This window comes from Hipposideros armiger, unplaced genomic scaffold, assembly GCF_001890085.2.
Source record: "Hipposideros armiger isolate ML-2016 unplaced genomic scaffold, ASM189008v1 scaffold_390, whole genome shotgun sequence".
Taxonomy (NCBI): Eukaryota; Metazoa; Chordata; class Mammalia; order Chiroptera; family Hipposideridae; genus Hipposideros; species Hipposideros armiger.
Genome location: NW_017731740.1, coordinates 373,051 through 387,162, shown reverse-complemented (window position 1 = coordinate 387,162; position 14,112 = coordinate 373,051). Strand labels below are relative to the sequence as shown.

General features: G+C 41.9%; 1 pseudogene; it reads right to left on the bottom strand.

Moving 5' to 3' along the window:
* Positions 1 to 3,986: 3,986 nt before the first annotated feature.
* On the bottom strand, positions 3,987 to 5,547 carry LOC109393807 (peroxisome assembly protein 12 pseudogene; annotated as a pseudogene).
* Positions 5,548 to 14,112: the final 8,565 nt, after the last annotated feature.

The window sequence follows — 14,112 nt, the reverse complement described above, 5'->3', positions numbered from 1 at the left end:
ACTTTACTTTTTTTTTGAGCTCCCAATCAACCTTCAAACTCCTACCTCTTGTAAAAATACATACAGATCATAAGAAATCACAAGATGTTTGAGAATTGCAACGTCAGTGACAACAAGCAAGGAAAACTAAGAAAAGATCCTAGCACGAAAGAATGAGGGAATGGCAGTTGGGTAGGCAACGAGATCTGCCATTCAGGGTGTAAGAATGCAGTAAACCACAATGCTGCTGGATTCTGTGCAAGGGGTGGAGAGTAAGTGGGGGCGAATCTTTGCAACTGGATACCAGGAACGTTGTCTTTGAGTGCTGCAGTAGTCATGGCAGGGATTCTAGAGAATTTGAAAACATTACTTTGCTTGGCCATAAAAACCATTTGCATTGCTATAATAATATAAATACTACTTACATTTTTTCCATTTTCAGAATTAACATACAGACCAATAGTTGCACACTGGTGGCTCTCAAGCAAAATTCATCCTCCAGATGTGTTTTATTTAGCTAATGACATTTTTTTAATGGATTGCATTGCTGTTAGATCACAGTAACCGCCACGCTCTGTGTCTCATTCATTCAGTTCACAAGTTTATGTAAACAGGACATTGAGGACAGCAGAGCTCGTGGTCTAGGGTGGGTATTTGTTATTGTTGGTGCCCAGCCTCCTTTCTTCCTCTCCTCCTCTTTTGATAACAGCACCCCGATTTCCTTTTGGGGGAACCCCTTCTGTGCTCTGGGTAGAGCTCCAGCCCTGGTTCCAGAGGTGGGGGGTGGATAACCAGCAGCCCCAAAGCCTCTGCTCTCAGCAGTGGGTTCACAGTTGAGCGTGAGAACATACTGTTCTAATCAGAATGAATCCCAAAATTTGACTTACAGGATTTACTGGATTTAAAGTAGAAAGAGTGGATGTCTGGAGCAACTGCCAACATCTTGCCTCAGAGGGAAGAGCTTACTCAGAATGGACGCAACACAAAGCAGAATTTCAGAGATGCAGAGAGGCTGGGCCTTGATGAACACTGTCGGGGTAAGCTTTGCATGAGGCTGCATCTTCCCCTACTCTTTGCCATTATGTGAGCAATTAATTTCCTGTTTTTTCATTTGCTTGGAGTTGAGTTTTCTGTCACTTGCTATGAAGAGTCCTAATCTATATATGCCCCGCAGGGACCAGCGAATCACAGAAGACTTCGCTGGGGTTGCAGGGGAGAAGGAGAATTTGATCAACCTTGACAATGACAAAACAAAGGGAGACCGGAGATATTTTGAAAGATGAAGAGATTGTTGTGGAGGAGGTAATATACATGGAGAGAAGAATAGGCTTGGTGATATCCCTATACTTCAAAGTCAGAAGATGCAAAGAGAAACAGAGTTCCAGTATGGTGATTGAGGCTCCACAGGTGACTAGAGGGGGTTGTCAATAGAGAACAACAATATTGGCAGGAGCTAGGATGGAGTAAATAGCTAAATGCTCACCTATATTATTAGAAAATTAATAAACAATGTTTAAAAGTGACCAAGAGAGACAATCCTATTAGTGGGATAGAGAGGTTCATCTATATCATAGCCAGATGTCAAGAGATAATCTTTTAAGTCAATAAATTACAAAACAGAAGTATGAACATGGTATTTATAACATGGTGCTATCCATCAGAAAAAGTAAAGACAGAAAGAACTAGATATAAAGGGTTGCCTTTGGGAGCAGGGCTAGAGGTGAGGGGGTGAGGCAGAAGATGACTCCCTTCCATTTTAAACCTTTATGTGTGTTTTATATCTGACTCAGGTGCAAGTATTACTTTAATATAACTTCACTTTTAAAAAAAGGAATGAGGTGTGTTTACATGTGGCAATATGGAAAATCTCACATATATGTATATATTTTTAATTGAACTATAATTGACACATAACATTGTGTAAGTTTAAGGTATACAATATATTGATTTGATACACTTATGTATTGCAGTATGATTACAACCATAGCATTAGCTAACATCTCCATCACATTACATAATTATCTTTTTTTCCTGTGTGGTGAGAACATTTAAGATGTAATTTCTCAGCAACTTTCAATGCTGTATGCTTTGACTCCCCAAACTTATTCATCTTCTGACTGGAAGGTTGCACCCTTTGACTAACATTTTCCCAATTCCCTTCCCCAACCCTAGCCCCTGGGAACCACCACTCTACTCTCTGTTTCTATGAGTTCAGCTTTTTTTTACATCCCACATATAAGTGATATCTTACACTATTTGCCTTTCTTTGCCTGATTTATCTCACTTAGCATAATATTCTCAAGGTCCATCCGTGTTGTCAGAAATGGAAGGATTTCCTTCTTTCTCGGGGCTGAATAATATTCCATTATGTCCAGATACATATCATCCATTCATCTGTTGATGGACACATAGGTTGTTTCTATATTTTGGCTATTGTGAATAATGCTACAGTGGACATGAGGGTGCAGATATCTCTATGAGATCCTGTTTTCATTTCCTTTGGATAAATATGAGAAGTAGGATTGCTGGATCATAAGGTAGTTCTATTTTTAAATTTTTAAGGAATCTTTTGCTGTTTTTTGTAGTGGCTGAAGCAATTTACATTTTCATCAACAGTGCTCAGGGTACCCTTTTCCCCATATCTTGTTACCTTTTCTCTTTTTGATAATAGCCATTCTAACAGGTGTGAGGTGATATCTCATCGTAATTTTGGTTTGCATTTCCCTGATGGTTAGTGATGTTGAGCACCTTTTCCAGTACCTGTTGGCCATTTGTATGTTTTCTTTGGAGAAATGTATACTCAGTTCCTCTGCCCATTTTTTAAATGGATTGTTTGGGATTTTTTTGTTGTTGAGTTTTATGAGTTGTTCATGTATTTGGGGTATTAGCCCCTTTATCAGATATATAGTTTACACATATTTTCTCCCATTCCATAGGTTTCCCTTCATGTTGTTGTTTGTTTCCTTTGCTGTGCAGGAGCTTTTTATTTTGATGTAGTCCCACTTGTTGATTTTTGCTTTTGTTGCTTGTGCTTTCTGTGCCATATCTAAAAAAATCATTGGCCAAGACCAAAGTTAAAGAGCTTTTCCCCTATGTTTTATTCTAGGAGTTTTACAGTTTCAAGTTGTATGTTTAAATCTTTGATCCATTTTGAGTTAATTTTTGTATATGGTTTTCGGTAGAGGTCCAATTTCATTTTCTGCATTTGGTTATCCAGTTTCCCAAACACCATTTTTTTTGTGTTTTTTTTTTGCCAGAAACGTTTATTCTTAAAATTTGATTCATAGAAACTTTAGTAATAGAATTCATGCCAGTTTAGCAACCTCTTAACAGCAAGCAGAAAGAGCTGATTAAAAGGGCTTTTCTTTACACAGTGAAATCTTCAGACTATATATACACTCAATCCTTATTTTCCTTTAATTAGTTACACAAGAAAGACACATATGGATCAAAAGAATCTTTAAAAGTTCATAAACTACAGCAGATATTACTTAACAAATGGGTCACAGTATATGGAAAGAGTTGTTATTCGAAAGTGTTTCTATAAAAAGCAAGCCCACTTTTCACATTGTTTGCAAACTGATAAAACCTCTTCCTCACAAGTAGATAAACGCTTTGTTTTTAAAGAAAAGGCCTACTTCCTTCCCCTTCACCACCCACTTTCTGAGGTCTAACTTGGGTTTTTCTAGACAGCTTCCACACCTCTTTGTTCTTTAAGGAAAAGCTTCTGAACTAATTATCCTTTTATCCACTTCTGCTACACTGACCCTCACGTTCCCTGCCAATCCTTATTCTCTTACTCTAACCAGCTAGGTCAACTATTAAGTAGGGGTCTAGAGAGCAGGCTGGACAGTTAAGATCAATGGGTATATCCTTTTACAGAAATATATAGTTATTTAAAATTCATGTAATTATGAATCAATGCTGAGAAGTATCAAACCTATGTACCATGCTAAAAACCAGCCCTATGGCCTTATAGTGCAATGATTTTGTTTCGAGGTAAGATGCTAATCCCTTTCAGTTTCAGGGGAGTACAATTTAATTAGATGTTGCACTTCTGTTGGATAACCTGTGATGGGACAAGCTTGGTGACTCCTCACATAATTAAACACACAGCGATAACAAAACACATAGCCAGAGATGGCAAGAACAGTGTCATTCACTCGGGTTTTACGACACCATAGGAGCACAGTCTTCATTTTGGGTAACAGAGGAGAATCAGGATTGTAGTCTAGATGTACAGGTGGTGGCGGAGTAGGCAGGGCAGTCAGTGATTTGATGGTTTCTTGATTTTCAGATGAGTACCACCACTCAAGGAACTGCAGGAAGAATACACCCACAGAAAGACCAGTAGAGAGGGATAAGGCAACACCTCCTACAGCTTTTTTCAGAGTTGAGTTTATCTTCTCACTAACACTCTTGGCCAGTTGCTGCATCTTGGTGGCTTCAGTTGATTTGTGCTCCAGAGCTTGTATATCCTGAACTGTAAGCTGACCTAGCCGAACTCCAGCCAGACTTAACAGCGGTGAGTGATGCTGAGCCTTTCCTAGGATGTGCCGAAACTGTACAAGAAACCAGCCTTCCCAGGCCATGTTAACAAACGGGTAGGCTGCCAGGAAGGCTCTGTAAAATTGTTTCCAGCGGGAAAAAGGGGGATGGATAAAATATTCATCCTCTTCTCTCAGGCTAGAAACCAGCTTCTCCAGCTTCACTTTCAGACAGGGAAGAAGAACCAGGAACATAACTGACTTCCAAAGCTGCTTCTTTGAGAGACCAGCACTGACCCGTCTCTGAAGCTTGTGTGTGTCCCTCATTATAATCTGCTTTAAGCCATAAAAGTTTTCAGAAAATGAGGCACTGGTTTTAGACAGATAACGCTGCTGGAGCAGAAGATCCAGCAGGGTAAAGATTTCATCAAACCACCTCCAAAAGGAGCCATAGCGGGCAGGATTTGACTCTGCAAGAACTTGGACCACATGTTGAAGAGCAGGTCTCATGGTTGCCATGAAACTGTCCTGTGCTACCAACTCAAAGGTGGATGGCTAGTCATCTACCACAGAAGCAGCTGTGATGTGAGCCCCGTGCTCAGCCATAGTTTCCTGTGTGCACTGGGTTACACTCTCGAGTAAGCATGAACTTGTTTTGGGTATCAAATGGGTGCTGGCTTAGAGGTAACCTTTCTGCAGGATAACTGAAACTCCTCCCAATTTTTATGGGAACATGAAAAAAAGACCCATTCTAGAGGCAGCGGGGAGGGGTCCCAAGGAGGTTAAGAACAAAGTTAACGCAGATATGGGTGGAAGTGGTGTGCGGGGAAGGGGTGACTTGTCAAATGCTGCACCTTACAGGGCAAAACGTGACTGAGGGACAGCTATGGGCGAAAGAGCGCTGTCCTCTGGAATTGCATTCCTGGAGGCTGCGAAACAGGGACTCCTCAGTCGTGAGGGCTCAAAAGCCAACAGACTCTGAGGGATCAGAGGTGGCCTGTTCGCAATGACTGGTTCCACCTGTTGGCTGTAAAGTACCCCCACACATGCTCAACCTTGCACGCTGACCCCAGGCGAGATGCAAAAGACCCACGACACCACGTTTGAAGGGAGGTCTCAGCTTTATGACAGAAGCCGCACCCAGAAATAGTAGCCGCTGGTGCTTGGGGATGGCGGCGGAGAGGCACTCTAGTCCCCGCCAAACACCGTTCATTAAAGAGACTATCCCTTCCCAGTGAGTGTTCCTGGCTCCCTTATCAAATACTAGTTGACTGTAAATGTGTGGCTTTATCTCTGGGCTCTCTTTTCTGTTCCATTGGCCTATGTGTCTATTTTTATGCCCATACTATACTGTTTTGATTACTATAGCCTTGTAGTAATAGTTTAAAATCAGAAAGTGTGATGCTTCCAAGGTACATTTTGAATAACAAAAGCAAATTGAAGAAAAAGTAATTAAATTAGTGTGCACATCTACAGGTATGCCCTTATGAATACATACATGTATGTGTTTACATTTATAGAGAGAATGTATGTGCCCAAGAAGTTAGTATCTGCCTTTGGAGAGAAAACCCTAAACATGTAGCCTGGGAAGCTGACACTTTTCATAATATATCTTGTTATAGCGTTTGACTTTTTTTTAACCATATGCAAATATTTGTTTTTCAGTTTTAAAAAGCTAGTGTAGAAACATCCCAAGATGACATAGCACCAATATAATCATTTCTAGACAGGGATTCAGATGAAAGTCAGGGATTTGGCTAAAAGAGTCTCTTCGGAGAGAAGATAGCAGGGTGATTGATGTCAGTCACCTAAGAGTGAATGAAGTCATTCCATGCCATTATCAGAATGCCTTAAGATTATTAGTCAGAGATGAAACACTAACACTGTGACTCATTTATTTAAACAATATTTACTAAGATCCCCAAATACAGCAGATTATGAGTAAGTGCTACTATGGGGAGATGAGTCAAACAAGAGAGGATCCTTACTATCTTAGAACTCAAAGGCCCATGGCAGCGTATGTGCGAGCGTGGTAAGTCTGATAAGGAAAACCCACTGGCTTCCAGAAAGAAACACAGTAGTAATGACTTGTATGTGGAAGGATGGCTGACCTCACAGCCCATTCCTTTGTCCTCTGACATTTCATTCACTTTCCCCTTGGGGATCCCACTCATCACTGCCCTCAGGAGGCACTGCTGTCCCCTTTACCAATCCAGCCCAAGAAAAGCCACACCTATCCCTTCACCACCACAGTTCAGCTGATGCTAGTCTGTGGTTGTGATGGTTGTTTTTATGTGTCAATTTGAGTGGGCTACGGGATGCCCAGGTCACTGGTAAGACATCATTTCTGGGTGTGTCTGCAAGGGTGTTTCAGGAAGAGATCCGCATTTAAATCAGTAAAGAAGGACACCCCTCCTCAATGTGAGTGGACACGAGTCAGTCAGTTGAGGGCCCAAATAGAACAAATAGAGCCAAAAGGGCCAATTGGCTCTCTCTGTTTGAGGTGAGACATCAAACTTCACCTGCCATGTGACACTGGTGCTCCTGGGACATCAGTGCTCCTGGTTCTCGGGCTTTGAGATTCAGATCAGGACTTACACCATTAGCTCCCCAATTCTCAGGCCTTCAGACTTGGAATGAATTACACCACTGGCTCTCCTGAGTCTCCGGCCTATGGCAGACTGTGGGGCTTCTCGGCTTCTGTAACCATGTGAGCCGATTCCTATAATAAATCAATGTCTTTTTTCTTTCTTTCTTTCTTTTTTCCTTTTCTTTCTTTCTTTCTTTCTTTCCTTTTTTCTTTTTTTCCTTCTTTTCTTCCTTCCTTCCTTTCTTCTTTCCTTCATTCCTTCCTTCTAGCATCTATCTATCTATCTATCTATCTATCTATCTATCTATCTATCTTATTGGTTCTGTTTCTCTGGAGAATCCTGAGTTATATAGTGGTATTTGAGAAGACTTTATGATTACAAAAGGAAATTACACATCTCAAAAAAATATTTTCTTTTTTTTTTTCTTTTCTTTTTTTTACTGGCTACTAGGTAACATCATTCTCAATGTCCCAAAGCCCCAGATCATCCCTTCAGGGTCTCCCAAGGCTTCCTCCCTGCCTCCTTCCTGTCCAGCCTTCCAAGTGGCAACAACCATCTTACCCCCTCACGCCATCTAGACTTTTTAGAGACTGGGCTCAAGAGACAAGGCCCTGAGAGAGAAAGGAGCTCCCTCTCCCTCCTGAGAGCCACCTTTCTAGTCATTTCCTGTCCCAGTATGATTGACACTGAGACTTCCCTTTGTCCCAAGGCCTCAGCTCCCATCCCAGCAAGACAAAAAATTACAATGGAATTCATGAGTCCGGTATCAGACCCTGAAAATAACAGGAGGTGTTGGCTTCCTACTAAGAGTGGAAGAAGGACAGTCACCTGACCAAGAGATGAATGGTGGGGGGAAAGGGCAGGAAACAGACCACTCAGATGTAAGACCTAAAAACACAGCTGTGATTCTAGATCAGGCCAATGACACTGTCATTGTTTGATTTCACATCCTCTCCATCTCCCCATATTTATTTTAAAATCAAAGTGAATTAAAAATGGGGTTACACTTCCCTTTTTTTTCCCTTTGGTAAAAATTTCTCAAACACTCTAAGACCACTCAAAATGTGCACATTTCTTGCAAAACTAGATTTGACTGTCATGGGATGTGCCTTGAATTAAGACTGCCCTACCTTTGCATTTTCAGATTTCTTGATCCCTCTCTTTAATCCTCAAACGGAAATCCTAACTGATTACTGTGATCTTTGTTAGGGGACAAAAACAAAACTTGTCTGCTTTCCACCCAAAAGCACAGCTGATATTAAAAAGGCCGATGCATCACGAAAGCTGTAAAAAGACCTCTTCTGTGTGATCCTCAGCAAAGCTCCAAGCTTCAAAATTATATTCATATCATTATAGCTTCCACCAGTACTTCTGAGGAAATACCTCCCTATCAGGTTCCTAATTGACTTCCTTCAATGGGCCCTTGCTCTTTGGGTAGATTCAGTGATTCCCCAGATATGCCCATTCCTCTCACCATTCTTCTTGGTCCATAGCCTGCCACTCAGGAGTGCATTCATCCCCCTGGAGTGGCCATTAGAACAAGCAGTGGGTGCTGGGATGGTGTCTAAGAGTCAATGAAGACCAGTAGAATTATATCCTTTTAACTATGACTACTCCATCCCATTACACCATCATTATGATGTCTCATCTATAGTGTCTGGATATCTATAAAATTTTGCTGCAGTTTCATAGTGAAAAGGCATCTGCCCTAAACCACATGCCTTATGTCCTTTCCCAAAAGCTTCCCCCAGGCAGTGGTTTGTCCTGTACTGACATCCCACCTCCCTTAGGACTTAGAGCCCCCCTCAGGCTCTACCCTACCCAGGGACAAGGGTGTTAAACATACTTGTTTTCTTGCATGACACACTACAGACAGGTGGTGACAAAAGAATGAGAAGGGCAGGTCCCCTGGCATTTTGGCCACAACTAAAAATCATTATACTGTATAATTTTTTAAAGGTTATAAAGCATCAGACATGGTTTCATTTGTTAAATAAAGAGAAATTGAATTTGAAATAAAAATTTTTAAAGTTTTTAAAATAATGTAATTTCTAAATGACTAAAGAGTAGTAAAATAACAATAAAAGAATTTAACTAAAATAACAGTAAAATAATTGTCTTACTCAGCTCTGGCTGCTATAACAAAATAACATAGACTAGGTGGCTTAAACAGCAGACTTTATTTCTCACAGTTCCAGCCTAGGAAGTCTAAGATCAAATTGTTGGCAGATTCGATTCCTGGTGAGGACTCTCTTTCTGCCTTGCAGATGGTCACCTCCTCACTGTGCCCTCACATGGCAGAGAGAAATACCTCACTGGTCTCTCTTCATGATCATACAAAGACACTAATTCCATCATGGGGGGCCCTGCCCTCATGACCTCTTAAACCTAATTACCTCCCAAAGGCCCAATAATTTAAAGTGTTTAAAATCCATAAGGACAAAGAGGATAGCAGAAGAGATGATAGAAGACAAGAGATACAAAAGGCAACTGGATGGAGAGTAACTCTCTTAACTGACTGAAACCTGCGTGTCTGAAAAAAACACAAGATAATAAACTAGCTAATTCTTCTCCACAAAACTTCCGCTCCACCCCCCTCCTTTCTCCACTCTCTCAAAGGCTTAGAAATGGAGGCACCAGGTAATCTGGAGGTGGGGAGAAGAGGGGGATTATTTGAAAATTTATTAAAGAACACTTAGACACGATATCCGGGCAGCCAAGGAACTGCTCCCCCCTCACCGCCCCAGGAAGAATAGACTGTTACTCTCTGGAGGAATTGAATCAGCAAGTTTCTGAGCTTGGGTCTAGGGAAAGAGGGAAGCATGGAAGTGAATGAAAAGAGAGAAAAAAATGAGAAGATGACCTCAGTATATTCACTATCTAGGGATAGAAATTCCAGAAAGAGAGAACACTGAAAATAGTTGAGAAGAAATTATTAAGAAATGAAGGGGAGGGGGGTGGGGAGAAAGGAAGAGATGGAGGAAAGAAGAAAACAAATAATCACTGTCAGCCTTTCATGTTCTTCTCCAACTCACTGACTTTCTCCAGCAGTAGCTACCTTTCCATATTCCTTAGAATTACTACTTACGCTGTTTCAAAAAACACTGCCCTCCTCCCCAGTAAATCCCTCCACTAGCCTCTGACCCCTCTTCCATGCTGGTGAAAAGTTTAACAGTGGTAATGCTGCTGCATGCAGGGGGTTATCACTGCTCCGCCATCACCAGTTTTCATTGCCAGATGGGTGGTAGGTGACCTTCAAAACTCGATTTTCAAGTCTGTTTCCTAGAACCACTCCTACAACGGACTGTTCAGTTTGGGTTCCCTGGCAAGCGGACTCAGAGATTTATTGCGGGAGACCGGCTCCCACAAGTCCAGGGGTTCCCTTAGGTGGAGACGGAGTCGGCGAGGAAAGAACGCGGAGACAGAGAAGCGTTTTTCAAGAATTAATGTCTCACTTTATTTTTACAGCCTGTCCTTTTTATACTGGGCAGGTAACTATTTACGTCATTGAGCTGTTTTTCCCAAAGTTGTTTTTCCACTTTAAACCTTTACCCATTAGGAAATTGTTTTCTACATAGTTTCAATGTTCCTTCCTTCCCAGGGTCCATTTTCTTTAGAAGTTTGCTTTTCACCTAATTTTACTTCCTCACGATGTTTCTTTTGCAGGGTACAGCCGATCTGTTCTTCACTAATGACTAACTTATCCTAACTATGTATCAATTTCTTCCACTAATGGCCAGAGCTGAGTTCCTGCCTTGGCACTTAAAGGATGTTTACTACTTAGCAACTATTTCAAACACTACTGGCTAAACAGGATCTTTAAGAATTATAAGGTGCATAACTTGTCTATCACTAAGAATCTATCTTTAAGAAACTAACAGTAAAACAGAATTATCATAATATGTCCAAAACTCACTTATTTAAAGAAAATAAAACAATCAATATAAGAAGGGGTGTCAGATCTTTTATCCTACTGGGGGCATCCAAAGGGGAATTTAAAATTTTTCAAAACATAAAGCAGCATCTGTTTCTCAGCCAGAGCTTCAGGATTTGTCCCAATAGCAGTGTGATAGGCATGTCAGATACTGAGGTGCAGCCGGCTCCCAACAATTTATGTGTAGAAAGTTTCCTGAGGAGTATTTTGGGGAGTGATTTCTGTTGGGGAATAAATGAAATAGGATTGGGCAAAGGGAGAAGATGAAGTGCAATGCAGTTACATCAAAGGCTTCAGCGGATCCCACGAAGAGCTCCGGAGCCGGGGTGGCTCTTCAGAGTTGTTCCAAATTCAGTAAAAGGGGGTTGGGCCCTGATACTCCTATGCTGACCTGTATTGAATATACAGGCTGCCCCAGAAAGGGGACCTGGCTTTGGGCCAGGCAGTTCTCCAGCAGAGGGCAGTTCTGGGAAAAAGACTTACGTGAGAGCTGTAAGCCACTCCCACTACCTGCAGCTGGGAGAATGAGAGCTTCAGCCCTGAAGGAAGCATCACACTACAAAGTGGTACACTCAAAATGCGAAATTAAAGGGGCTTAATGAAGGACTGTGTACAGACATGTGGGCAAGTCGAAGGGAACCAGCAAAGGAAGCCAAAGCATCCTGAGCCATGGGTCTGAAAAGTCAAGGAGAGGGGAGGGTACCATGGGCCCAGAGAGAGTGGAGACCCAGAAGCAAGGCTGCCTGACAGGAGCTGCAGTTGTAGAGAAATGCACCCACTGCCCAAACTGCAATGACACAGCAAGCAGAGAGTGGGGAAACCAGATACCCAACCTCTCACCCTCCTGCCTGCTGACCTCCTGCTGGTGCCTTCCTTTGGCCAAACCCAACAAGAAGCCAGAAGGCAGAGGTCAGCCTCCTGGGACACACAACAGGGCAAGAAGCATAAAGAATGCTTCTGGGAGGACAAATGGAGAATGTGTTTATATAAATCAGGAAAAAAAATCATGAATTTTAATTTCATTCGTATGTGTTATGAGTTCAATTGTATCCCCCCAAAAAAGATGTGTTGAAATCCTAACCCCAGTGCCTCAGAATGTGACCTTATTTGGAAATTGGGCCATCACAGATGTAATTCGTTAAGATGAGGTCATACTGAACTAGGGTGACCCCTTAATCTAATATAAATGGTGTCTTTAAAAGAAGGAGAAGAGGGGGCTGGCCGAGTGTCTCAGTTGGTTAAGAGCTCACTCAAGAGTTTGAGCTCTGAGCAACAGCAGTTTGAGTCCTGGCCCGAGCTGAGCAGCCGCTGAGCTGCCAACAGGTGGCAGGATGGCTCAGCTAAAAGAATAAATAAATAAATAAAAATAAAATAAAAGAGGGCCGGCCGAGTGGCGCGATGGTTAAGAACTCGCTTGGGATGCCAGAGGGCCCCGGTTCGGATCCCACATATGAGGGCCAGTGACACTGTCCTCCACAGCTAAGATGCTGAACAACAGCTCAACCTGAAGCTGGGCTGCCATGAGTCGCCGGCGACGGCGTAGGCTGCAGTCCCTGTGGCAGTGGGTTGCCATGGGCTACCGTATGTAGCCAGCAGCCAGCGTGAGCGGCCAGCAGCCGCAGTGAGCGGCCGTCCAGAAGCCGGCGACTGATGTGCCTCGCCAGAGAAGAGTGCAATGATGGTGCCAACTTGGGCCAGTGAAGCAACATCCTCCACAACTAGATTGAAGAACAAAACGACAGCAACTAGTCTGTTCCCCTTCCCCCAATTCCCCCAGCAATGTTCCCATCCCCCCAATTCCCCAATAAAAATCTTTAAAAAAAAATAAATAAAAATAAAATAAAATAAAAGAAGGAGAAGAGACAGACAGAGAGAGAGAAAGACAGCAAGAATGTCATATGACAGGCAGAGATTCAAGTGATGTGTCTACAAGACAAGGAACACCAAGGATTGCCACCAGAATTTAGAAGAACCAAGAAAGGATTTTCCCCCAAAAGATTTCAGAGAGAGCATGGCCCTGCAAACGCCTTGATTTTGAACTTCTAGCCTCCAGAACTGTGAGACAATGCATTTCTGTTGTATTTAAGCCATGCCATTTGTAGTACTTTGGGACAGCAGCCCTAGGAAATGAATACAATGTGTTTACATGAATCAGGGAAGGGAATCATGAATTTTCATTTCTGCCACATAGAAAACTTTTGTTCTTACGAAACTCACAGGTTTCCTGATAGTCTTTATATTTCACTTTTAGGACAATAGCATTTGAATAATAAACAAATGATTTCAAAGATGTAAAGGATTTATTTTTAAAGCACACTATCATCTAGGTTTTGCATGGACATCATCAGTACTGTCAGTGAGAGTTGATGTTGACATAGACTGGTAACAGAACCCTTTGCTTCAAAGAGCAAATTATACTTCATATACTTTATTTACTCATGAAGCACATAGGCTGATAGCACATTAAAAATGTCAACAATCCAGTTGGTTAGAGCACGGTGCTCATAACACCAAGGTTGCTGGTTTGATCCCCACGTGGGCCCCTGAGATGTGCCCTCCCCAACTAGAATGAAACAACTACTGGACTTGGAGTTGGAGCCGCAGGTTAGCTCAGTTGGTTAGAGCACAGTGCTTACAACACCAAGGTATCCTGCTCCATCCCCACGCCTTCCACAACTAGATTAAACAACTACTTAACTTGGAACTGATGGGTTCTGGAAAAACACACTGTTCCCCAATTTTTTTTTTAAATGTCAATGACCAAAGTTAATATTGAACAGCTTTGTATGTTTATTCACAATTAACCAGAAAATTGAAAATTTAAGAACAATTTCTCAAGCAGAAGTTAATAATTTTTATTATATCACAGTTACACTCACCCTTTATTCAACATTACTTTTACTATCCCAAGCATCTTATATCTGATAGCATAGCTGGAGAGAGGACTGAGGCGTTTGCTATCTGTGAGAGATAATCAGGACATGTTTTTAAGATTTCTCGATAGATCGCCATCTGCTGGTTGGAAGATCACAAAAATGTATGAACTCTTACGATGCCAAGGAACTATAAATCAAGTGTTTGGAGCCATGGTGATGCATTTAAAAGTGTAATTGGCTGTAAG